The following is a 26,916-nucleotide window of genomic DNA, read 5'->3' on the forward strand; positions in this document are numbered from 1 at the left end:
TCCTGTCACGTACAAAATCCTATGGGCAAGATAGAAGGATGGCTGGTATGGGCAATTTCGTTTTTTTTACATCTGATTTGAGTGCGTGGGATGAAGGCAAGAGATGTAGAAGATGGATGGATGGATGAATGGTTGGATGAATAGATGGATTGTGGATTTTCCGGGTCTGATGTGAGTGTTTGGGATAAAGGCAAGAGATGCGCAAGAGTGATTGATGGATGGATGGATGGATTGTGTGTGTTTTTTCATTTGATGTGTGTGGTGTTGGATACAGGCATAGATGTAGAAGAAAGATGAATGGATGGATGAGTGGATGGATGGATGGATGGATGGATGGATGAAGAGATGGATTGTGTTTGGTTTGATATATGATGTGTGGTGTTAGTATAGGCCTAGATGTAGAGGAGAGATGGATGGATGGATAGATGGATGGATAGATGGATGGATGGATGAATGGTGTAGGATATAAGAGAGGCCGTTATCGCCATTTTTGTGATATATGATAGATGTAGAGGATGAATGAATGGATGGATGGATGGATGGATGGATGATTGTGTGGATGGATGGGAATAGGTGGATGGAGATGTGGCTGAATAGTTGAGTGGTTCAATTGTTGGGTGGATGACGGGATGGATGAGTGGATAGGTAGATGGATGTAAAGGTAGATGGAGGGACAGTCAGTGGGACAGATCGATCAGTGGCTGGATGGATCGATCGAGAGGATAGATAGATACATAGATAGATAGATACAGACTAGTGATAAGGATAGATAGATACATAAATATAGAAATGTCGAGTGTTAGGGATACATAGATACATAGGTAGGTATAGTTAGTTGAGTGATAGATAGGTGGAGAGATTAATTGATGAATAAATGGAGAGAGAGAGAGAGAGAGAGAGTCATCTTCCTCTTTCATTATTGTTATTACTACGGCCCGGTAAAATGCGTATATGCTTATTTTAGCAATATCAGTATTTTATTTTATACATTGCTTGAACTGCAGTGACTGGATTTTACACTCTCTCTCTCTCTCTCTCTCTCTCTCTCTCTCTCTCTCTCTCTCTCTCTCTCTGTTCACCCTAGGAAAAAAAAATATTCCCCCCTAAAGTCCCCCTTTAAAACAGAATTAGTCCGCATTAAAAGGGGGCAGTTTTTTTTTTAGTTTTTTTTCCAGTTCAGTCATGGTTTTTCTGAACTTTTTTCCCACTCGTCACTCTACGTTAAAAGGATTTCCTAAGCCTCTCCAGAGTGGGATTTTCCTTTTTTTCTTTTTTCTTTAGTTTTCCTGATTGTGATTTATGGTGTAATTTACGGTGGCTGTTATACGTCGTTTCAGACCGAGAACGTCCTTTTTTTACCACTATTTTTCATTTTATTTTTCATTTTATTATTTTGTGTTTTATTTGACTTACTAAGAGTTCTTTATTAGTGAAGAATTTGAGCATTTCCTCCTGAGTACATTTTGCTTCATTGCTTCTGTCCCGTTTTTTCATTTTTTCGTGCACATTTTTTTCATTTTTGGTCCGTTTTTTAATATTTGCTCTCCTTTTTTTTTTTTTTTTTTTTTAAGAGACCGCCCCCTCTCATACTGAAATAATTTAATGATAGCGATATTTAACTTTTGCACTTCGAGAAAAAAATCTCCTTAAAGCTGAATAAACTCGTCAGCAGATAGCAAGGTAAAATGAATGAGACGTCAGCGTGGTAAAAGCATTAATATGAGTTGCCCTTTGTGGTTTAATGCCTGTAGTGGTAGTAGTAGTAGTAGTAGTAGCAGCAGTAGTAGTAGTATTTGTAGAAGTAGTAATAGTTGTTACCAGCCGCGATAGCGAAGCGAGTATTGTTTTCAATTCGTCTGTCTTTCTCTGTGTATCTGTTGGCACGATAACTTTGCAGCCGCCCAAGATATCGCAGAATTTTGCGGGAGTGTAGTAGGGATGAAAATCTCATACGAGTTCGAAATTGGTGAAACTAGGTGAAGGTCTGTGTGTCTGTCAGCACGATAACTTCGCAACCACTCGTGATATCATTACAAAATTTTACTCGTGTGTAGTAAGGATGAAAGTCTCCGATGAGTTCGAAATTGGTGAAAATAGGTGAAGATCAAGGTCATATTCCGAGCGCGCTAGATACGTATCGGCTGGTGTGCTTCCTCCCATGTAGAGGCCTCTAGTTCTTGTTGTTGTTATTGTTGTTGTTGGTGTTGTAATCCCAAGCTCATCAGAATTTGAACCCAATGGATTGTAGGCTAAAGTTTCTCCTCGTGCAGTCCACCACCTCGTTTAGATAGGAGGTTGAGGAACGTTTGTATAACCGCCTAATAATAACGGTGCCACCACATGAAGGCGTTCCTGTCCAGCACCGGTTAAAGGTCTGTAGAATGTAGAAATGCTGGAAAGTGTCAGAAGTACCTCGAGATGGTTTTGCTGTGTGGACGAACTTTAGAATAAGAGACTGACCGCGAGATTGTACGTGAGGTGGAATGGTAGGGGGTGAAGTGGGGGATCGAGAATGAGATGGGATAGAGTGGAGATATACGTGACTTAGGATGGTGTGAGTTGGAGGAAGGGCAGCCAGATGACATGGAGGCAATTCGTTTGATTAAGGCGTCTGGCTATAGTTAGACAGAAAAATCCTTCATACCGTTGTGGTTATTTAAATGAAGGAGAAAAATTTGTAGGAAATACTGGGTTGTCCGAAAATAGCACTGCACTAGAAATTCTCGTAGCACCTTATATGTTACAGGGATGGGTCAGTCTGCTGGTGTGGGCGTGGGTGTGGTGGTGAGAGAAGGAAATGAGTGTGATGCAGGATAGACATTACGCTACCTGAGCCGTGCCCGCAACACACGAGAAATGTCCCAACGGAGTGGAAGAGGAATGTTATATATGGGCAACCTTGCATTGCTCACAGATATTTAATGCGTCTAGGGAATATAAAAGAAAATCTATACTTTCCACACAATATTAACAGTAATATTGTAATGGCGTAAAAGAAAGAAAGAAGGAAAGAAAGAAAAAAAACGAAAAACCTTACTCTGATCAGTGATGCTTTTTCTTAAAACACCCACGCTTACCCCCCCCCCCAGAATAATTATAAAACTGCAAATAGCAACGCTAATAGTGCAGTTGATTCTTTCCAAGGAAATTAGAGAGAGAGAGAGAGAGAGAGAGAGAGAAAGACTGCTTGACTGAAGGAAAGATAGGCAAATACATAGATAGATACGTAAATGGATAGATAGACAGATGGGCTGATAAAAATGTGTGGAGAGAGAGAGAGAGAGAGAGAGAGAGAGAGACTGAAATCTTTAGTAAATATTAAAGTCCAAGTATTTATTATCTGAACTCTAAAAATCATGAGAGAATCAAAGAAAGGTCAGGAAAGGTTGCGTGTGTGTGTGTGTGTCTCACCACGAGGGTTAAGGGAGAGAGAGAGAGAGAGAGAGAGAGTGTGTGTGTGTGTGTGTGTGTGAGAGAGAGACAATAATGTATTAGTATGAATGAATGGGCATGATTTTTAGCTTGTGTATAGAATGTTCATGTGTGTGTGTATGTGTGTGTGTGTGTGTGTGTGTGTGTGTGTGTGTGTGTGTGTGTGTGTGTGTGTTTATATTCCTATGTTTACATCCATTTGTATGCGCATGTGTTATGTGCGTTTGTCAGCATGCATCCCTGTTCGTATATGTACAGTATATATGAGTATGCATGACGTCTGTGTGGTTGCATGACTGTGCCTTGCAACCATTCGCCATAGCCTGACTAACTTCCATCCACAGGCTTGCAGACCTATACTTACAATAAATTCAGACGCCGCTTAAAGCCAGAGGAATGCATTGGTTTTAATTTATCGTCATTTGTAGATAAAACACTGCTCTCGTTTGGGTATCATTTAAAACAAGAGGAGAAAGAAGTGATTATTATTATTCCTCCATCACAGTCTTTATCTTATATAATTTGGATAAATGGTGGGGTTATTTGAGGTGAAAAAAATGTGTTCTCTATAATCATGATGGATTTTTTTTATATATATCGTTTTAGGCGAGGAGAATGTATTTATTGAGTTTTTAAGTATTTTTAATGTTGACTATTTAAGAACCTGGAGATACTTCCTTTTGATGTTTGATTATAAAAAAAAAAATCTACCCTATACTTTAGATACTTTAAAACTTCTTATATAGCCAGAGAAATGGATCTGTTGTTGAGTCTGTTATAACTCAATACCATTTACTATTAAAACACTACTGTTAGATTGATTATGGTTTATATAAGGGCGAATATTGTTTTTCTCATACCACGAAAAAAGATTACGGTATAGCTGGTGTTAATTTCACCAATATTAATACCAAATAAATGCGTTATTGTAATTATTGGTTATATCCAGTTAAAACACAGGAATAATTTGTCTGCCAGTAAAAAAACAGAATGAACGCTGCTTTCCCTATAGCAGAGAAAATTAGTGTGTTTATATAAATTTTTCTCTCTTTTAATACCAGGTGAATGTATGTTCTGAGTTTGGTAGTCGTTGAGAGAGAGAGAGAGAGAGAGAGAGAGAGAGAGAGAGAGAGAGAGAGAGAGAGAGTTTTAATATCATATGAATGTATGTACCGAAGTTGTGATTGCGGAGAACACACCAGTATAGTTGAGAGAGAGAGAGAGAGAGAGAGAGAGAGAGAGAGAGAGAGAGAGAGAGAGTTTTAATGCCAAGTGAATGCATGTATTGAATTTCACGGTCGTTTGCGGCGAAAGCACCATTATGAGAGAGAGAGAGAGAGAGAGAGAGAGAGAGAGTTCCATCGTCAGTGAGAATCTACGTTATAATAAATTGTGGCATCGTTTAAAAGAATATACTTGATTTAATTTAAGAACATTTGCAGATAAAGCAGTACTGTAATTAGGAAGGCACTTTAGCAGAATGACTGTTTTATTTAGTTGTATTTTGTTTTGGCATTGTAACAGGAGACCGTCTTTCGACCCAGGAAGCGGCCCACATGATGGAAAACACACACACACACACACACACACACACACACACACACACACACTTAAAAACACACACCCTTGGATTCGAATCATGGAGCGATAGTGCATGACATCCTCCAACAGAATTATTTTACCCCCGAAATTCTAGGAGTAAAGCTGTGCAATTACATAAATATACACACTATATAATGTACATGGATGAAGTTGTATTTACCTGGGCTGAGCAGTGATATACCCAGAGGAGTGGGAGACGGGGAGCGGGAGACCGAGGATGAGGTAGAGGGAGAGGGAAGAGAGGTATATGAATTAGGGTGTTGTGATGTGGAGGAAAGGCAGCCTGATGGAGGAGGACAAGGTCACATGGAGGCGATTTGTTTATGGTCACTCAGTCCGGGATTAAGGCGTCTGGTTACATATTGATAGGCAGATAGACAAATAGATAGATAGATAGATAGATTAAATAGATAGATACCCAGCTGTCTGAATCAGTAGGCTAGGTGTATTTAGGGTGTCCCGACCCCTCAGCTTGTGGTGCACGCGATGGCCAGGCTTGTCTCTCACCTGTCTACCTGCCATTAAACCTCCTGGGGTCATGATCTTGTTCCTGTGGCCTTAGGATGCTCCCTGGCACCTCCCCTGCCAACCGATTTAAATATTGCATTAATGTTTTCGCACGGTAATGTTACTTTTTTCGCAGTCGCCCTGGTTTTCCTGAAGTAGCAACATTTAGGAAAATACGAACATGCCACTTGCAAAGGAGTACAGATAAGGAAGAAGTGTAAGTTCACGAGGAAACGACCGCAAAACATAATTAACATGCGTAAGTTAACCATCAAGAATATTATCATCGAATTCTTTGTCCTCCCTCACCCCCCCCCATCATACTTTTACCCTTTACACTCAACGCTGTACCTCTCCTTTCACCCCCTACTGCCTATTCCTGTCTTCAACCCAGTACCCTTACCTAGTCTCTGGAACATTCCCACTCCCACTTCCATCCGTTATCATTCCCTACCTTTGTCTCGATCATGCCCATCCTATCCTCATCCTTCGAACCTCATCCCCACCTCCTACCCCACTGTCATTCACTACCTTTGTCCTCATCATCCCCACCTATCCCTCACCTGCCCACCTCACTCCCACCTCCTATTCCGGCCCTATCCCAGCCCCTATACCAATATCCACCCCTCGTCTTCACCCTTTATCTCACCTAGATATTATCGTCACTCATTTTTAACCTCCTTCCCTTCCTACTACCTCCAACCCCACTCTGCCTCGACCTCCGACCTCCCCGTCCCTCACCTCACCCCCCAACTCGACCGTACCTTTATCTTCACTCTCATGTGTAAACCCCTTAATCCAGTGACATACTTTATTTTATTTTATCTATGCCATAACCAGAAAATCATATTTAACACTGGAAATATCTTTGGAATGGGAGGGGTATACTGCAAGTGAATCTAGTACCTGCAGTTCGATATTCTCCCCTAATCAGAATACAGAATAAAATATCTATAATCGGACTGGAAGCGTTAACATCCCCATTTTACCCATTCCGTTCTGCCCCATCCCCCACCCATACCCCGAGCCTCCTGCCTCACCCCCTCACTTATATCCCCAGTCCTTACCTCACACCCCCGTCCACCCTCTCTCACACCCCCGTCCACCCTCTCTCACACCCCCGTCCACCCTCTCTCACACCCCCACCCACCCACCCTATCAGCACCTGTACACTCATCTATAATCCCCCACCTTCTTTATTGACATCTGGGAATCCTATAATGTAAAGGGAGTGCTGAACAGCGACGTTACATCATACACGGACTCTATACTTCTAATAAATTTTTACAGTTTAGATAACGTAAAGGAAGTAATACTTACGACCATACAGCTAGAATATGCTGCCAGTTTTACCTATTGAGTTGTTGGGTTGTCTTTAATACATATCTTCTGTCCTTCCATTCCACACTTACCTGCAAAGACAGAAAGTTTGTTAGAGTTTTAAAGATACGTTTATTATATGAGTAGTGTAGTGTTTATATGAACTGCTTCTTAGAGCGGTAAATCAGTCTTTTCGATACATAATAACTCGTAGATATTGACAAAAGATAGTTAGATACAGGAGACATTTAGATAGGCAAATATCTGCATATAAGTTGATAGATGAACACACAGATAAATAGATCGATTGCCGAAATACATGCCTGTATACTGTTTATTCCTTTATGTGTACATGTGCGTGCCTGCATACGTATATACATGCATACATACATACATACATACAAAAAAATACTATACGTACTGTGCATCTTCACACACACACACACACACACACACACACACACACACACACACACCCATCACGTGAATCTCGACCAAGTCACGTGAAAGCCAGACTAACCCAACAAATCCCAATGGGAAAATATGGCTCATAAATTGCCCTTTTTAGTGCAGGCTTTATTTTTGTGCTCCATATAAAAGTTTGTCGGCCGTGAGAGGCAGCTGTGGTCGTGCGGGGAGAGGGACGCGACACGGCTTCAGGGGAACGACCGATAGTGACAGTCAATCCATCCATCCACTACACACACACACACACACACACACACACACACACACACACACACACACACACACACACACACACACACACACAGGGAGGATATACATGCATATACGCGTGCATGCATACATACATTCATACATAGACTCTCTCTCTCTCTCTCTCTCTCTCTCTCTCTCTCTCTCTCTCTCTCTCTCCCCATTGAAGATGTAGTAATACTATTATTAAACCAAGATCAAGTGTTAACATTCAATTACAGCTCAAAATTTAAGAGAGAGAGAGAGAGAGATGGCAGTGCAGAACAGTGTACAGGAATATAACAGACGTTCGGTAAGAAATATTCGTTAAAAAAAAAAACTGGTTCAGGCATAGTCACGTATTCCACGGGGTATGGGGTATGTGAGATTGCAATTTTAGGACAGGTTAAGATGAATATAATAAAACAGCAGGAAATAAATACTCCTAAAAAGGCTGGTTCAAAGCAGTCACATAGTTCCACTCGGAGAGGCAAGAATGAGGAGTGGGAGGGGTGGGGGGTGGCAGATAGGGGAGAGGCAGAGAGGGAGGAGGCAGGTAATGGGGGAGGCAGAGAGGGGAGGAGGCAGACAAAGGGGGAGGCGGAGAGGGGAGGAGGCAGATAAGGGGAGAGGAAGAGAATGGAGAGGCAGACAGGGATTTAGGCAGAGTCGGAGGAATGTAGAGGGGGGAGGCAGAGAGAGGGAAAGGTAGAGAGGGGGTGAGGCAGAGGGGGTGGGGGAACGCCTGAGGACACGGTACCGGGGCAATAACCTTAACTGGGTCACGTAGAAACACGGCAGGAAAATGACGTCTGTATGGGAGCCAGAGGGAGGGGGTAGATGAGGTGTGTGTGTGTGTGTGTGTGTGTGTGTGTGTGTGTGTGTGTGTGTGTGTGTCTCTCTCTCTCTCTCTCTCTCTCTCTCTCTCTCTCTCTCTCTCTCTCTCTCTCTCTGACCCCATTGCTCCACATTTCCAGCCTGTCACATTCACTTTAAATTTTTGTGTCTTTTCCACTTTAATATTTCAGTTCACTCTTCCTCACTGTCACTCTTGCGTCTCATTCACACACACACACACACACACACACACACACACACACACACACACACACACACACACACACCTTTGCTTTGCCTTCATATCCTCTCAACTTGCATGTTTTAAATGTCGTGTCTTTCCGCCTTCACTGCCCTGCTCACATACCGTCACTCACACTGGCACCTCATTCATACATATATACTCTCTCTCTCTCTCTCTCTCTCTCTCTCTCTCTCTCTCTCTCTCTCTAACATCAAACAAACAACGATTCTAAGCATAATGGAGGAAAGGGTTTTACGTCTTGTCAACTATTCTGCAGTCTCTCTCTTTTTGCCGCAATGGTGCATCCCTTTCCCTTTTATCACAACTATTCCGATCACTTCTTTTCTGAATTCCCTACTTGTATTCCTTACCTTTTACGGTGGTCACGCAGCACCCGTCTAGCTACACAACCTCACCGCTTTTGTGCCCATCTCTCTAATGCACGAGTTAACATGTACTCTTTGATTTGTATTTTCGTCGGTTAAGAAGTTCCCTGACATCTCTTCTTTAGCGATTCATTTTGCTTATTACACATTGCAATCCTGTTCTGTGTTATTTAAACCATGCAAATATCACCATACTCTTCATATGTAACGTACAAGATTATATTAACTAGTCCTATCCAAAAAATGAGTCGCCAAGGAAAAGGTGTTAGGGAGCTTCCTCAATCGACGGGAGTGTTTGCCTTAGTCTTTCACGCATAGGAATAGTTGACTGAGGAGCTGTCTTTCTCAGTCTTTCTCTCACTCTGCCTATGACCTTCAGAGTTTCAGACGCAGTTAGTCAGGCTTGTCGAAATAGACTGATCTTTAATATGGATCTTTTTTCTTTATATGGAAGGAAATTTTGCACGATATATGTGTGTGGTTCTTTTTTACTTTCCTTTTTCGTTTTTGGATTAGGAAAAATATCACTGCCACCATTGTCATTTTAATAACAGAATCCCCCTCGTCCCACACACTATGAGAGCCTGTATGGACGGCTATCACACACACACACACACAAACACACACACACATTTCATCCAGGAATTTGTGTGCAGAGTCAAGCGCGGAATTTCGAGGTGATTGCAGCAAGATGGCTCAGATATATGGAGCTGATATTACTTGTGTAGCCATGAAAAATATAGCTCAGTATCCCCCTCCACACACACACACACACACACACACACACACACACACACACACACACACACACACACACACACACACACACACACACACACACACACACACACACACACACACACACACACACACACACACACACACACACACACACACCTTCAAAACGAGCGATTTTCCAGCATATGGGCAGCTGTCTGTGTTGTTGTTGTTCGTACAGGGTTTCATATTGTATGGGGCTAGTGGGATTGTATTTTTAAATGTGTGTGTGTGTGTGTGTGTGTGTGTGTGTGTGTGTGTGTGTGTGTGTGTGTGTGTGAGCACTGTATTAGCGTGATTTAAATGTTGGTTTCTCTCTATCATCATTTATTTAATAATAGTGTAGGAAGTCGTTAGTTTTCTGTAAGTACAGTATAATTATTTTTGTCCAGTAGCTTTCATTTACTTATTATTATTATTATTATTATTATTATTATTATTATTATTATCATCATTATCATTATTTCCTGTTAAGACTGATGCGGAGAAATTGAAATAGGCTTATTTATAAAAATGTATATGAAAGTGCATTAAAATATTTACTTTCTTTGTTCTTTCAGGCTTCACACTGTCCATGTGGCTGTACTTTACTTCGTCCCAGTTTATAAGGTAAGTAATATGACTTCCACCCAGTTCTCTCTAAGCTCCATACTCGCACTCCGTCTCTCAGTAGCAGTCATTAATCGGCTCTGATTTATATTTCTCTCCTTTCGTATAATCTAGCGACCTTTTTGGTACGTGTTTATTTATTTATTTATTTTTTATTGACGTCGGTAGGGTAAGAGGGAAGAGAATTAACACGGTGATATTTTGGACTGTGCTTTTATTTATTTTCTTATGTATTTATTGTATTTTTGACGTGTCTGTAGGGAAATGTGAAGAGTAGTTAACACGTTCATATAGAATTCAACACCCTATATTTTTCCTTGCAACAACCGGGATCGAACTCAGCTGTTTTGTCCCCAGCCCACCGTTCTGTCCACTCGTCCACCACCTCTTTTCTTACATTCTCAGTGGTATAGGGGGCTTCGTAGTATCTCATCCTTAGCGATTTATTTTGGATATTACACCCAAATATTCCTTTGTCTGTCATTTATGTCTTTTTTAGTGTCGACATGGTATACGACTGATTTTTAATGTCCAGAATAAATCTGTAAGGAAAAGATGTTAAGAACTCTCCAGAAAAAGACTTAAAATACGAATAATACGGTTAAGGAAGCTCGCTAACACCACTTCCCAAGCGATTTATTTTGTTTGTTACACCTTAGTGCCCTCTTCTGTTTTACTTATTCCATTATCACCATGCTGTGTATAAATAATCTACTGATCTTTATTAGCCAGCCAGCCCTATCCAAAAATAACTTGGTAAGGAATAGGTGTTAGGGAGCGTCCTTACCCGACGAGAATGCGGGCCTGTGATCTTAGACAGAATGTTTTCCTTTACGTTTATACAAAGTTATGCTCTTCATTTAAACCATCCTTTTTTTTTTTTTTAACTACCTTTTCGTCTCATTACATTTTATGATTGTTTTTCGTTTGTTAAAGTTCTGCCTATTCTCTCTCTCTCTCTCTCTCTCTCTCTCTCTCTCTCTCTCTCTCTCTCTCTCTCTCTCTCTCTCTCTCTCTCTCCGTCCCTCAGTTTCCCCTCTTGTCTATCTCTCCTTCCAAGTTATCTCAAGTTACTCATTAATTTCCATTTACTTTTTCTATACTTATTTCCCACTTTATTTTTCCTTTGCGTAATTCCTAAGTAATTCGTTCAGTTTTCCAGTATTATTCGTCCATTTCGTCTGTGTCATCTTCCTTGCTTACTTCATTCTCTTACTCCGTCTCTTCGGTTCGTATTCTCGCCCTTTAAGGAGCTCCCTAGCACCTTATCCCTGGCGATTTATTTTTGGATATGGGTGGTTAATGTCCTGTTGTACGTTAATTATGGAGAGAATGGCCGATGCTTGAGGGATTTATATAACAGAATATACAGCAAGGAGTAATAGGCAAAATAAATCGCTCAGGAAAGGGTGATACTGCTTCGTATGTCTTTTATGCAAAGTATGGTGGTGCTTGAAGGATTTACATAACAGAATACGACGGAAAGGTGTAATCAGCAGAATAAATCGCTTAGGAATAGGTGCTTGGGAGCGTATTCAAGAAGAGGTGTTAGTTCCGCGTATTCTAGATGTTTTTCCTCTCTTGTTTCTTAAGGTATTCGCTAGTGATCTTAACACTCTCTCTCAGACGGTAGATTTGTAGGCCCATAAGATGTAACGAGGAGAGAGTGGAATTCACTGCCATAGCAGATGTGCGTATGTGTGTGTGTGTGTGTGTGTGTGTGTGTGTGTGTGTGAGAGAGAGAGAGAGAGAGAGAACAAATTTCTCGTCTCCTAAGATGTGAGGGGGAGAGGTTAGAATTCAGTGCTATACCAAATCTGTAAAAATGGACTTTAAATGAGAGAGAAGAGAGAAGAGAGAGAGAGAGAGAGAGTGAGAGTGAGTGAGAGAGAGAGAGAGAGAGAGAGAGAGAGAGAGAGAGAGAGAGAGAGAGAATCAAAAGGAGACTGAAAAAAGAGGGGCAAATTTGAATCTCCAAGGCGAACGTCGCCTATGGCCCTGTAACACGTGTCCTGAAATTACCTTAGGGAGAAGAGGCCTTTGAAGGAGGTGGGGTGAGGGGTGGACGGAAAGGAGTTGGGGGGGTTAATGGGGTGGGGGAGGAGTAGGGTGGGGGTGGAGGTAGAGCGGAGTGGAAGGTATAGGAGGGGAGAGGGTGGAGAGGGGGATAGTGGGGGTGGAAAGGAGGATGGGTTGTAATTTAGTCTTTCACTTCCAGGTGGTGTGGGGGAGGGGCGGGAGAAGAGAGAGAGAGAGAGAGAGAGAGAGAGAGAGAGCAGGGAGACGGAGGGGAAGGAATCGTATAGTGAGAGAGAAGAAAAGAGGAGAGAGGAGGGAGAGGGGAGGAAAGGGAGGAAGGAAGAGTCTGTAATGGAGGAGATTATGAGGCGACGAGAGGGAGAGAGAAGTAGCAGGATTAGGGAGAGGAGGAGGAAGGGGAGGGATGGAGAGAAAAAAGTGGGGAGAAGAGAAAGTAGAGGGGAGGGGAGAATTGGAGTGGGGGTGGCGGAAGAAAAGGGAAGGGGAGGAAGAAGATGGAGAGAGAGAGAGAGAGAGAAAGAGAGAGAGAGAGAGAGAGAGAGCTAGTGTAATTTGGTGAGGCAGTGAATTGAGGGAGTAATAAGAGAGACTACCAGTAAAGTGAAAAATTAAAGAGAGACGTAGGGGAGGGAAAGAGGAGAGGAGAGGAGAGGGAAAGCGAAGGAAGAGGAAGAGAAGAAAGGAGAGGAGAGGAGAGGAAACAGAGGAGAAGAGAGGTGAGGAAAGGTTCATGGAAGAGGTTAAGAGGAGGAGAAAATGAGGGAAGAAAGGAGGTCAGGAGAGAGAGAGAGAGAGAGAGAGAGAGAGAGAGAGAGAGAGGCAATCGTTGGAGAAAATTTTTGTGTAATTTGGAGGGACTGGCAAATGAGAGGGATGAGTGTGGGAGAAGATAGGAGAAATTAAGGAGAAAAAGGGAAAGGGAAGAGAGAAGAAAGGAGGGGAGGGGAGAGGAAGAATGAAGAAAGGAAAGGAGGGGGAAGGATTGAGAGAGGAGAGGTGCGGTGAGGTAAGGAGAGAGAGAGAGAGAGAGAGAGAGGGACGGACGGACGGACGGACGGACGGACGGACAGACAGACAGACAGACAGACAGACAGACAGACAGACAGAGGAAGGGAAGGGAGGAACTGGAAGGGTAGAGATGGCCGGAGAAGAGAGGAGAGGGGAGGGGAGGAGAGAAATGGTAAAGAGGAGTGAAGAGAAGTGAAGCATAATTTATCGAGGAAAGGGGAGAGGAAAGTTGAGGAGAAGAGAGGAATGCGAAGACAAGAACTGAAGATGATACGAGAGAAAGAGTAGGGAAGGGAAGAAGAGAAGGGAGGGGAGGGAAGAGGGAAGAGAAAGAGAGGAGGGAGGGGAGGGAAGATGATGAGAGAAAGAGAGGAGGGAAGGGAAAATAAGAGGAGGGAGGGGAGGGAAGATGGTGAGAGAAAAAGAGGAGGGGAAGGGAAAGAAGAGAAGGGAAGGAGGAGAGAGGAGAGTAAGGACGGGAAGGGGGAACATGTGCAAAGTAGGAAGGAAAGCAATAAAGACCACACGTATTACTCGGAAGGATGGGTGAGGGAAGGTGGTGATAATGAGAGAGAGAGAGAGAGAGAGAGAGAGAGAGACAGACAGACAGACAGACAGACAGACAGAGACAGAGAGAGAGGGGGGGGGACTAAAGTGGATGTAACACAAAACGAATGCCAAGAAGTGAGAGAGAGAGAGAGAGAGAGAGAGAGAGAGAGAGAGAGAGAAGAGAGAGAGAGAGAGAGAGAGACAGAGAGAGCAGGGGCGCTAGAAGGGGCTCGAAATAATTTGAAAGTGTGAAATAAGAAAGTGTGATACAGTATGATAGAGTGTGCGGAAGTAGGGGTAATACCGTATGGGAGAGAGAGAGAGAGAGAGAGAGAGAGAGAGACTGTATGGAGGAAAAAAAAGAGCGAGGGTGTGAGAGAAGAGAGGGGAAAAGAGAGAGTCTGAAAAGAAGGGCAGAAAGAGGCCATAAGAGGGGAAAGGAAATTGAAAGGGAAGGCTGTATTGCCGTGAGGGTAGAGGGGAAAGGGAATGAGGAGGAGAGAAAGAGAGGGGAGGAAAAGAAGGAGAGGGAAAGAGAAAGAGGTAGGAGGGAAAGAAAGTGATGAGGAAAATGAATGGAGGAAAGGAAATAGAGGAAGCATAATGGAGAAAGAAGGAGAGGGGACAGAGGAAAAGAGAAGAGAGGAAGACAAGGAAGAGAGAATTAGAGAGAAGGAAGAGGAAGAAAAGGAAGAGAGAATTAGAGAGAAGGAAGAGGAAGAAAAGGAAGAGAGAATTAGAGAGAAGGAAGAGGAAGAAAAGGAAGAGAAGTAGGGACGAGGAAGAGGAAGAGAGGAAAATAGAGAGAGGAGAAATAGGAGAGGAAGAGAATAGGAAAAGGAAGAGAGGAAGAGAGGAGGAACCAGGAAAAAGGAAGGAAGGAGAGAGGAGAAAATGGATGAAGGAAGGAGACGAAGAAAAGGAAGACAGGAAACGAATGTGTGAGAAAGAATAGGAAGAGAGGAAGACAGAATGAGAGACGAGGAATGGAAAGTGAAATTTGTGGGAAAAGAAGGGGCTTTAATAGAGGACAGAGAAAGAGAGGAAATGAAGAGAAAAATGGAGAGGAAGCGAGAATAAGAGAAGGCATACGAAGAGAGGAAGAGAGAGGAAGAAAAGAGGAAAGGAAGGAAAAGATAGTAAGAAAAGACGAGGATTTGAAAGAGGAGAGAGAAATGGAGAAGTGAAGACAGAGTATAAGAAAAAAAGAAATTAGACAAAAAAAAAATATGTATAAGAAAGAGGGGAGAAGAGGGAGAAGCTATAGAGAGTGGGAGAGGAAAGGACAAAGAAGAGAAAGTGGGGAAATGAGGGAAGGGAAATTATGTATGAGGAAAGAGGAGACTTGAATAAGGAGAGAAAGGGAGAAAGGAAAAATGAATGGAAAAAGGAGGAAGAAGGATAAAGAAAGGATATGGGATACAGTGTGAAGAAGAAAAGTAGTAGTAGTAGTAGTAGTAGTTGTAGTACTGAGAGTAAAGATAGTCAGTGCTTAAAAGGCAGACTATTGAGAGAGAGAGAGAGAGAGAGAGAGAGAGAGAGAGAGTACCACATCTAACTCCGTAAAATGCGAGAAGGGGAAAAGAGTTGAGGGAGAAACGGGAAGTCTTATGGGAAATTCGAGGAAGTAGCCATGTCTGCAGAGATGGGCAGAGGGAGTTGGTTTTGTCCTATACTTTTTTTTTTTGGTCCCATAAACACTTCTTGTCCAGACGGAGGGGGATGTAAGTTGGGGGGAGGGCAGCGAAATGGCAGGGGTCAGGGCGGGCGCAGGGGAGTGTAAGTTGGAGGAAGGACAGCGAAATGGCAGGGGACAGGGCGACATGGAGGCGATTTGTTTGTGACCACTCTTTACGGGATTAAGGTGTCTGGCTCTAGATAGATAGATAGGTGGCATTCTCACCTCCCTACTCTTCCCATATATGGTATAATTTTCCATATGCGTTTTTGACCCATATTTTTTGTCCTATAGTCATTTAGGTTCCAATTTTCCATATACGTCTTTACCTCATAGTTTTTGTCCCATATGTATTTTTGTTCCATTCATTTGCTGTCACTAGTCTTTTATATGGAGATGGGGAGACGGATGCTGTTTTTTCCCTTATGTATTTTCACTTCAGTATATATCCGTCGTCCATTATTTATTTATTTACTGTATTTTTATTTTATTTCTATCTTTTTCATACATACAGTAACCAGGGAATCACTATTTTTTTTTTTTATATGTCCCTGTACTCCCCATAGATCTGCATTTTTCGTAACCGTGTCAGCTAGAGATTCTCCCGTTCATCACCTTTAAACTCTTCATGGAATCTCCCTTTTTTCAAACCTATAGTCCCTATTTTTCACCCTTAAACTCTCTATATTCTGCCTTTTTCATACCTGTATTCCTGTTTTTTACTCATGAACTCTGTAGATTCTGCCTTTTTCATACCTGTATCTTGTTTTTGTACTTAAAACTCTTATGCATTCTGTCTTTTTCATCCCATGCTTCCAAAGATTATACCGGAATTTATACTACAGCCTTTGAAAGGGTCGATTTAGCTCATATCTGAATTTTACAAAGATTTCTCCCTTCTTCGCTCCCAAGCCCCGCCCCCCCCCCCCCAAAAAAAAAAAATGCCTTCTTCACTTCCAGTTCCCCAGACTTTCCCCACAGACTCACTCAGCCCCACAAAGCTTATCTACTTTTCCCCCACTAACTTTCTAAGGCTGCTAACTTTTTTCGTCCTTGTATTAGCTTTCCTCCTTTCCACCCATACGTTCCCCCAAACTTTCCCCTTTGGTCTCCAACTTCACTAAGCGTTTCCATCTCCACGTCTAACCTCCCTGGACTTACCCCATTTTGCCTCAAGTTTGCCCCAACTTTCCCTAAAATATCACTTTGTCACCTCCACCTACCCAGAAGTTTCTCCATCTTCGCCCTAAAATCCCCCCAGACTTCTCCTTTTCTCACCTACATTCCTAAACTTCCCCCTTTCACTCCGACATCCCTCAAACTTCCCTTTTTAACTCCGTCATCCCCCTAATTTCCCCCTGTTCTCCCTTAAATCCCCAAACAACCCCTTCTCACTCCTAAATCCCCCAAATTTACCCCATTTCACCCCTAAATCCCTCAAACAAGCCCATTCTACCCCTAAATCCTCTAAACTTCACTCTTTTCACCCCTAAATCCCCCAAACATTCCCTTTTCACCCCTAAATACCCCAAACATCGCCCTTTCCCCTTAACTCCCTATGGCCTCTCTCTCCCTGTTTATAGTCCATATGTCTGAGAATACGTCGTCTCCAGCAGAACCCCTTGTGCCCTCTCGTAAGGTTGTAGGGAGGAAACTTTTACGAGGAGGGCTACAAAATGTCTGGATTAAGCTCTCCAACACGAGACGCCTTTCAAAAGTTAAATATCATCTCCAAATGAAGGGTAGAATAAATTTTCAGTCATCATACTGCCCCCACAAAAAAACGGCCGTAACATTTTTCTGAAATATAGTGACATGGAAAATTACACGGCTACAAAAATGTCTGGATTAAGCTCTTGAATACGAGAGGCTTTCCAAAAATTAAATGTAATCGCCAGGTGGAGGGTAGAATAAATTTTTCGTTAATTTACTACCCCTTGCCCCTCAAAAAAATGACCCCCCTCAAAAAGGTGCTGTAAAGATTTTTAAAAATATATGGTCTGCGAAAAATATAGGGAAATAATATGATTGCACCCCCTCTAAAAAATAATAGAAAATAATTAGGGGTTGTAAAAGTTTTCAGAAGTATATTGGCATGGAAAATTGTAGGGAAATTATATGATTGCACCCCTCAAAAAAAAAAAATGCAGAAGCTTTCAGAATTATATGGGCTTGGAAAAATGTAGCGAAGTTATACGTTTGTATGAGAGAACGTAGAGAATAATTTAGCTACGGGCAGTGTAAAATATCGGGCTTAAACTCTTTATTTGTATGACATATTCTTGCTTTATTTTTTGCCCCCTCCAGATGAATATATACGCAGCTAATGGGAGACTCTAGTGGTAAAAGGGTTTAATATAAAGGGGATAATGAAGGTAAAAGAGTTGGAGTTGAATCGTGTGTAGGTATCAAGAATAAAAATGTGATGGGATATAATGGGTTAAATTTTTTACTTCGAGTGGTTTCCGTCGAATATAATTATCAGGTCCAGGAAAAATAAGCCATACTGACTTAGAGAGAGAGAGAGAGAGAGAGAGAGAGAGAGAGAGAGAGAGAGAGAGGGAGGGAGAGAGAGAGAGAGAGAGAGAGAGAGAGGGAGAGAGAGAGAGAGAGAGAGAGAGAGAGAGAGAGAGAGAGAGAGAAGTCGTCTTGTGGTAGAAAAAAAAATTGACAGTTTTAAATTTGAGTGGAGATCATTTCGAAGTTTTCTTTTTTACGAACTTTTCCTGAAACTAAATAACTTATCAGACGAAAGCCACGATAAAATATACGTTAATGAGGAGAGGAGGCTGTGGTTGGTGGTCTCGTCGGTTAAGGAAGCTCCCTAACATCTTTTCCTAAGCGATTTGTTTGGGTTAATACACCTCGCTGTCCTCTTCTCCGTTCTGTAAATCCTCCTAATATCGTCATACTCTGCATACTTTAATCTTAACCTAAATTAAATCCCCAAATGTTAGCTAGACTATAATAAAACACTTGATGAGGAGAGCTTACACGGATAGTTTATTCAAGGGTATATTTTTTCCTCTAGAACACAAAAATGAACAGGAAAATAAATGTTTTACCCTTTCCTGATTCAGCTAAAGCAGGGTCATATTTAGTGGAACATTTTTTTTTTTTCTTCACGAACAGGCGATGCTTAGTGTTATAGTGAGTAAAAGCAGGCCAGATATTCCAGCTGGCCATTATCTGCAGCTGTGTGTGTGTGTGTGTGTGTGTGTGTGTGTGTGTGTGTGTGTGTGTGTGTGTGTGTGTGTGTGTGTGTGTGCCTCCCAAAACACGTATTAGCTACAGTTCACAGTATTTACAGTGATAAGCCTCCTCAGTACCATGAATTTTTGACAGACCTTAAGACAGTGACTTTATTATATTTGTCTACCCGAGAACGGTAGCCTAGGTTTCAGCAAATCTCCCTGGCTGAATCTACGTTAATCCCTCCTGTCCTCTGGCGATTTATCTGTGTATACCCTTCATAAATCCCTCCAGTAAGATATCGACCTGTGTGTTATTGCCACCGCTTGAGTTTATTAATCGTAGGACGGACGATTCACAGAGGAGGTGTTAAATTAGGTGATAAAAGTCCTCCGTAGCTGGTATGAAAATGTGCGCTTGTTTGTACTGTAGTCTGTAATATGTTGGCTTCCCGGAGTACGCATTACAGCCAACTCCTGTGTGTGTGTGTGTGTGTGTGTGTGTGTGTGTGTGTGTGTGTGTAATAACCTTTAATATACTAGCGTCCCAGGATGCGTAATAACACCAGTTCGCTATACCAGCCCCCTAGTTTACCCTTTCTTTACTATTCTTTATTCCCGTTAGCTACATAAAATTACGAGTATTCATATTAGGGAAGACTAAATTCATAAGGAAGAATAGAAGGAATCTCTGTTGACCTTTAAGTGCAGTGGGGATTATTATTTTTAGTGGTAGTAGTAGTAGTATTTGCATTGTTCTTACTATCACACAACATTCATTAGAGTGACGATTTATTTATTTTTTATTTACCATTTTTATTTATTTATTACACTGTCACCACACACTTATATTCAACACACGAAAGAGAAAAAGCGAAATTCCACTGCGTACCCATCGTGAGCATCTGCGTATGTGTGTGTGACTGCAATAATGCGTAATTTGTTGACCTCCCAAACTACTCATTACCACCAGCCTGCAGTACAACCCTCCTCATTAACGTAAGCGAGGTGTGCTGCCAAGTGTACACAATTAGCACAACGAATTACTTTTACAATGGACTATCGTAAATGTGAATGTAATCTAGACTGCTTGTACTATCTCTTAAATGGAAGTACTGTATTCTCTCTCTCTCTCTCCCTCTCTCTCTCTCTCTCTCTCTCTCTCTCTCTCTCTCTCTCTCTCTCTCTCTCTTTCTTTTCACTCCGATGACGTACTTTCCACTTCATCCATTGTGAACATCTGTGTGTGTGTGTGTGTGTGTGTGTGTGTGTGTGTGTGTGTGTGTGTGTGTGTGTGCGCTATAACCTGTAATATATTAGCCTCCCAGAGTACTCATTAACCCCCTCATTAAGACACACCCTATGTACACCCGAGTCAAGTGTACAAAGTGATTACCAAATAATTACATTTGCAACGAATAATTGTGCGTGTGAGAGTACGTATGGATTAATTTGCATCGTCTTCTTAATTAAAATATATGTTTTTTTGGTGTAATTATTTGTGTCCAAGTTTTGAGTACTTTTCATGGTGCGTACTGATGATATTGTTATTATTATTATTATTATTATAGATCGTTAATTATATAAACAGTACATCATAAACATAAAAAGGGGGATTAACGTGTAATATGCAGAATAAATCGCTAAAAAAGAGGTATTAGCGAAATCCCCAGACACACAGGGTATAGAAAATATTCCAGGGCCAGAATCCTCTTCCCGTACAGTATCTCGAGATGAGAATGTAAATTAGTTTGGGCTCCGAGTTAAACAAACTCTTAAACCCTGCTAATTACACCACAACGGGTGCTAGAAAATATATACTTGTAGCTAAAGAGTTCCCCGCCTGAGAGTGTTGAGTTTGTAATTATGAAGTTTGTACCCTTGCATTATTCTTATGGCAGAACAAGTACGGAGTCAACCCTTTTTTTCAGTTTATCTCGAAATTGAAATAGTCGTAGTTAAGAGTTCCCCGCCTGAGAGTGTTGATTGAGTGGCTCGTTACGAAGCTTGCACCCACAGATTACTCTTATGGCAGTACAAGTACGGAGTCAAGTATTTTTCCAGTTTTATCCCAAAGGTGAAGGCACAAAACCAACTTGCCTCAGACGGTACTCGGCCAAAGTGGTAACAGTGCGCTTGTAAAAAAAGGAAATTTACCTGGGTTGCTAATTACGTTATGGCGGCCGTATGCTTTTCCAGGGAGTTTCCGGTTTACATGGAGAGTATGTAAGTATGCCGCTTGAGGGTATGTATGCCGCTTGAGAGTGAGTGAGTATGCTGCTTAGGACGACAAGAACATAAACAGTTTCTTCTGTGATTCCTGTATCATACGTGCATCATAGCAACAGTTCGCTCTTTCCATAGTATACTAACTATAATATATGTATGACACCAGCAGTGTATAACTTCCCCAGGGTACAAACTTACTATTATTATAATATATACTTCATCTGAGATACCCATAGTGTGCTTGTTTCATAGCAGCAGTTTCTCTCTCTCTCTCTCTCTCTCTCTCTCTCTCTCTCTCTCTCTCTCTCTCTCTCTCTCTCTCTCTCTCTCTCTCTCTCTCTCATACAAACTCTATCCTTTCTACCATACAAATTTACCATATTATCAAATCAACATCATACTTTAATCCTGGGGTGCTCATGAAGGAAAATACAATTGTTTGCGGTATCTGAGTTGAAATATAAAGCTTCCTCTGCCTGAAAGATTTAATGGTGGCTCATTCTAACACCTTTAGTCCGAGAATTCTTAGTGAAGTGAGTAAAATAATCGAAACCTGTCTGACGGTAGCTTGACTGCAAAAAGGATGACCACTGACTGGGCGAGTAATTGCCTTTGGAACCTACACATGCAGCCACCTCAGACACATGCCATCTCGCGGGCGCGCACACATACATGGATACATACATACATAAAAACCCCATTCATACATACATACATACATACATATATACACACACATAAAAACCCAGATACATACATACATAGACATACATACATTCATACATTCATTCATACATACACAGTAAATCCACATTCATACATACATTCATACATACGTACGTTCATACATACCCAAACATACATACATACATGCATATAGTCATACATGCACAATAACGCACACACATGCATACATGTATACTGTACAGTACATACATGCATTCATACACAGTAATCAACATACATACATACATATACAGACGCATGTATACGTATTGTACATGCATACACAACCAGCCCCACACACCACCCCGTCCAGTCGCTCCCAGTTCCACCCCTTGCACACCCCCACCCCTTGCACACCCCCACCCCTTCCACACCCCCACCCCACCCGGCCCAGTGCAGTATGTTGAAAGATATAGCATAGCGGAGCATATAACACCGGGACGCTCTCATTCCCACGAGTAGACTAGGCAATATACTCCTGCTCACAGCCTCCAGCTCTCCCCTCTTCACTAGCCAAATGGTGGAGAGCGTTTAGACAGAGCTCTTTAGTACGGGTTTTAAAGCTGTCTTCCCTCTGAATTCAAATTACACACTCTCTTCTCTGGATTATATTTGCACTTTTTTGTTCATTTTTATTTAAAGCACATTTTCTTTGAGAACTCCACTTTCAGAGCTCTAGTTTAAACCCATCTTCAGGATTAAAAGCTCTTTATTATGGATTGTAAAAATATCTTGTGCATAAAAATCCCTTTAGCAACGATTGTAAAACATTTATCTTAAGTATAAATTTAAATCCATTGTTCTTTATAATGGACGGTGATTTTATAAATATAATTTATTTTTCTCTGTTTAGATAATTATGATATTTTTGTTCCTTACGGCCTTTCTGCTTTTCATTCCTTGTCTTTAGCTGATAGAATATTTTTTATTTTTAGTTATAACCTTCCATAACCTTCCCTTTACCAAACAGCCTCGAAAAGACTAAAGAGTGTGTTAAAAGACCAAAGAGTGTGTTGTTGTGTGTTTTCCTTGGTACTCAGTTGTACTAAATCAAAGCTCTGTGAAAATGTAATGCTTAAACTTAATTCTTTACCCCCATCATGTCTACTGTTAACACTTTGACTCGATAAAATATTTTCTGTGTGTGTGTGTGTGTGTGTGTGTGTGTGTGTGTGTGTGTGTGTGTGTGTGTGTGTGTGTGTGTGTGTGTGTGTGTGGCTACTTCCAGATAATTTTATTGGGTGCAGGGGAAGATCTTACGTAGTGGAGGGGTGAAAAAAAAAAAAAAAAAAAAAAGGAATATATCTAAGCTCTGCAACTCGAAAATTCTGCCTAAAACTAAGTAAAATGTGTGAAAATAGGTGCCTTTCCCACGAGTATACTAGGCAGTGCTATACTCCACCTCTCAGCCTGCCTTCCTCCCCTCTCCACTGGCTGAATTTTGGAGAGCGTTTAGGCAGAGCTCTCTAGTACAAATTTTAAAGCTCTCCCGCCTAAAATCAAATCGAATACCCCTTTTTATGAATTCTTGTTAGGTTTCGTAGTACAGTCTTATAATTTCCGCTTAATTCTGAATCTTTTGCATATACTCCTTAGCGTTCTCTCTCTCTCTCTCTCTCTCTCTCTCTCTCTCTCTCTCTCTCTCTCTCTCTCTCTCTCTCTCTCTCTCTCCGGCATACGAGGCTGTACTTACGTGAGAACCTAATTAGACTGCATAAAGTTACCCAGGCTGAAGTCCAGATTATGAGAGAGAGAGAGAGAGAGGGAGGTAGGGAGGAGGGCAGGGAGTGGGAAAGATGAATGTTCATGTATGTTGTATATTACTTATGCATTTTATTTGTGTGTGTGTGTGTGTGTGTGTGTGTGTGTGTGTGTGTGTGTGTGTGTGTGTGTGTGTGTGTGTGTGTGTGTGTGTGTGTGTGTGTGTGTGTGTGTGTGTGTGTGTGTGTGTGTGAGAGAGAGAGATTGAAGAAGGCAGAGGATTGAGAGCGACTAGTTACTATAAGCGTCAGAGATACAGGACCATAAATACTCTTAAGAACCAGATCAGGGCACAGTGTAAAAAGGAAACAGGATGACAGAAAAAAAATGTATTAAAAAAGAACAGCGTCTCATGTACTATATTTACACTGGTAAGTAGGACGAGGCAGGATTGATGAAGGTAGTGGAAGATTTTTAGTGAGTGAGAGAGAGAGAGAGAGAGAGAGAGACAGACAGACAGACAGACAGACAGACAGACATGAAGGGCAATCAACAAAGTCCAGGACCTGCATCACTGAAGTTACTTTCCCATTGGTAGGGGGGAGGGGGGGAGGCAGGGAAGAGACTGAGGGAGAGAGGAAAGGGGGTGGTGGGGAGGGAGTATGGAAGGGAGAGGGAAGGGAGGGCGGAGGGAGGTGGCGGGGAGAGACTGGAGGGGATAGGGGAAGGGGAGAAGGAGGGAGGTGTAGTGGAATAATATAGAAACGGAACGTATGGGGAGGCACATACCCCTTCCCCAATTCCACTCCAGCATACCTCCCCCTCTCTGCTATACTATACTGTACTTCCTCCTCTCCCCATTGCTCTCTCCATTTCCACCCCTTTATTCCTCCCATCTCTATACCTCCTCCCCCCAGTTTCTTCCCTCCAGTACAACTACTACCCCTCCCCTCTCCCCTCTTCAGTTCCCTCTCACTTCTCCTTATTCTTTTTCATGGCCATCCACCCCTCTTGCCGTGCCCCACTATTTAGATGACTCCCTCCACCATCCACATTCCTCTTCATCTCTTTTCCCCCCTTCCATCCCCATTTCCCCCTCCCCATCCCCCCCTTTCTGTCTCCATTCCCCCTTCCCATCTCCTTCCCCATTTCCCATCTTTCACCATCTACCTCTGATTCCCTTTCCTCATCCCCATCACCCATCCCTTCTCCCCATCCCCATCACCCATCCCATCTCCCCATCCCCATCCCCCTCTTCGATCCTACATCCTCCATCCCTTTTCCCTTACCCTCTCTCCTGTCCTCTGTCTTCCCTCCCCTCCACTACCTCCCTCCATTTACCTCCTCCCCTTCCCCTCCCCCCGGTGCAGACTTAGAGTACCTCTTCCTCAAATGGGGAAGACCTTGCACTGATGGATCTTCTGTGCTCTCTGATTGTCCTCTCTCTCTCTCTCTCTCTCTCTCTCTCTCTCTCTCTCTCTCTCTCTCTCTCTCTCTCTCTCTCTCTCTCTCTCTCTCTCTCTCACGAAACAATTTCTGTCTTCCATCTCTCCACCTCCCTTTCTTCTCACATTTTTCTCCCATTCATTTTTCTTATTCTCCGTTTCTCTCCATTCTCAATCCCTTCTGCTGCCTTCCTTTTCACCCTCCACCCCGTTTCATATGCTGTGTTCCCTCCAAGTCCCCCGTTCTGACTTTTATTTTCGTTATTTTATTCGTGTTTACCTTCAGAAACAATATCTTACAATAGTTCCCCCGTTGTGCTGGCCTATATCTCGTTTTCTTTCGTTTTTGGTTTTCTCCTTTTTTCTCTCTCTTCTCTGGCCTTCAGCCTTCCTTTTCATATTTCGTATTCCTTGTATATCCTTTGTATAGTGTTTGTGGACTGTTCATCCTGTGTTTATTAGTACTACACCAACACTCACGAAAGGGAAGCGGTGTGTGTGTGTGTGTGTGTGTGTGTGTGTGTGTGTGTGTGTGTGTGTGAGAGAGAGAGAGAGAGAGGCTGGGAAGGGGTCGAACTATTATTTTTAAGAACAGCAGGTTAAAGGTCAGGATCACGGGACAAGATCGACTTAATCTGTTTTAATCCGATTTATACCAGACTTGGTGGAAGGGCTGAGGGTAAGCAGGAACAAAGGTAATCGATTTTGCGAATAATGAGTCGAAGTTTAAGGTGAAAAGGCAAGTTCAAAGGTCAAGGTCACATGGTAAGGTTAGTCTGAGCTTTGATCCAGTTTAGACCAAGCCTGTTAGAAGTGCAAGAAGGAAAGAGTCATTTAAAAAAAAAAATCAGTTTCTCAAGGGAGGTTCAGAGGTCAACCCGTGTGTGTGTCTCTGAACAAAATAATGAAATCAGAGTTTATTTTATTTTTATCCAAAATTGGTGGAATGGCTGAGGAGTTGGCATGGGGTTGATTTTTTTTTTTTTTTTTTTTTTTTTTAAGAAGAGTAGGTCAAAGGTCAAGATTACATTGCAAGATCGTATTAATCAGTTTTTTATTCACTTTTTTTTTTCCATTTTACATCGTGCATTTTGGAGCGGTGCAAAGATAGAGGGATCCGGTTATAAGAAAGTCCGTCTCAGGGGCGGAGTTATTTAGTAAAGTCAAAAATTCTGCCTTGGAATTCAAAGAGTTATAGAATTTGTACTAATCTTGTTGGAAGGATTGAGGATCAGATCAGGGATGAATATATTTGATATTTAGAACATTACATCAACCCTTGAGGTCACAGGGAAGGTCTGATCACACAGTTTTCGTCCGATTAAGACCAGAGTTCGTGGAATGATTGAGGGTCAGGCAAGAAATGAAGTAATTGTATTGTGAGAACAGTTGGTAGAAGTTCATGATCACAGGGTAAGGTGAGGTGTTCAATATTTAGACCTCTTGCAGGGTGTATGTGTCTTGAAGGGTGTATGTGTCTTGCAGGGTGTATGTGTCTTTGTGTTATTGAATGTACCCTTATGCCAATACCTTACGTTAATTCATGCCTTGCTTATCACGCATCTCTCTCTCTCTCTCTCTCTCTCTCTCTCTCTCTCTCTCTCTCTCTCTCTCTCTCTCTCTCTCTCTCTCTCTCTTTCATTATTTTTCTCCTCCCTCCTCCTCGCTGTCTCAGTCTTCCCTTTCTCTTTTCTCTTTTTTTCTTTTAACCTTCCTTTCTCCTTTTATTCACCCTTTCTTTTCCTTTTTCCTCTTCTTCCCTCTTCCCTCTTTCCCTACTCTCTTCTTCCCTCCCTCTCCCCCCTTTTCCTCTCTTGTCTCCAATAACACCTTACCCTAATCCCAGGTGTAGGAGTGTCAGTTTACATGTTGACTACCTCTCTCTCTCTCTCTCTCTCTCTCTCTCTCTCTCTCTCTCTCTCTCTCTCTCTCTCATATC

The sequence above is a fragment of the Coenobita brevimanus genome, chromosome 16 (assembly GCF_032717465.1).
Source record: "Coenobita brevimanus isolate Jiangsu-jjx chromosome 16, ASM3271746v2, whole genome shotgun sequence".
NCBI classification, from domain to species: Eukaryota; Metazoa; Arthropoda; class Malacostraca; order Decapoda; family Coenobitidae; genus Coenobita; species Coenobita brevimanus.